The sequence below is a fragment of the Galeopterus variegatus genome, unplaced genomic scaffold, assembly GCF_000696425.1.
Source record: "Galeopterus variegatus unplaced genomic scaffold, G_variegatus-3.0.2 Scaffold1919, whole genome shotgun sequence".
Classification (NCBI taxonomy): domain Eukaryota; kingdom Metazoa; phylum Chordata; class Mammalia; order Dermoptera; family Cynocephalidae; genus Galeopterus; species Galeopterus variegatus.
In genome coordinates, this window is record NW_007728030.1 from 289,087 (window position 1) to 289,962 (window position 876).

An 876-nucleotide genomic window follows, 5' to 3' on the forward strand; every position below is an offset into this window, starting at 1 on the left:
GCAGGGCACGGAGGGGAGGGGACACGGGATGCAAACAAAACCTATTGCGACATTTACACCAGATATGTCTCTGGGTTTTCCTTCTTTAAAAGTTAGGACTAACTGAATAAAAGTGCACTCAGGTATCTAGGATTGGCCCAAAACAAACACGCAAACAAACGAACAACAACAAAAAAATCAATTCATGATGAGGCTGCAAGTTGAGATCTTGTCAGATGCCACACCAAGAAAAGGCAGTTAAGAAGAAAAATGGAAACCAAAGTTGTTCATCTTTGTACCCTCTAGACAGGAAGATCTTTTTTTTTTGTCATTTTCATTTCACAAAAGTAATGATAATACTAACAAATGTGGGAGCCCTTCCTGCTGGTATTGAAGTCAGGTGCTTAAAGCAGTCAGCCACCTGCCACCCAGTTCTCCCAGTGCTGGCTGGGCCCCATCTGGCCTAAGTGGCCAAGCAGTTGAGAAGGCAGACCTTTCTCTTGGCAGTTCAGGAAGCCTTGTGTGTGGCTAAGGCAGGGACCCCCAAAGGCAGCTGGGGGAAAAACTGGAAACGAATTTGACTTGGAAGATCTGCTGTCTGTAAATCCTCTCTGGGTTGAGACAGTGGCCCGAATCTCAGCCCTTCCTGTTGAGAAATCTCCCAAATTTCAAACTACTTTTAAAAATAAATCCTCCCTACCTAAAGTCCAGTAGATATAATGCACTAATACTAACACCCCCTCCCCCAAATTCATAAAATAAAAAAAAAAAAAAAAAGAAAAGAAAAGAGGAAAGCACTGTGGTTAGCCCTCCCTCCTGGGAAAAAAACCTTACAAGGGTAGTGCTGGAAAAGGAAGTTGCCCTTGATTAAAAATGTAACAAAATACCCACATGGTA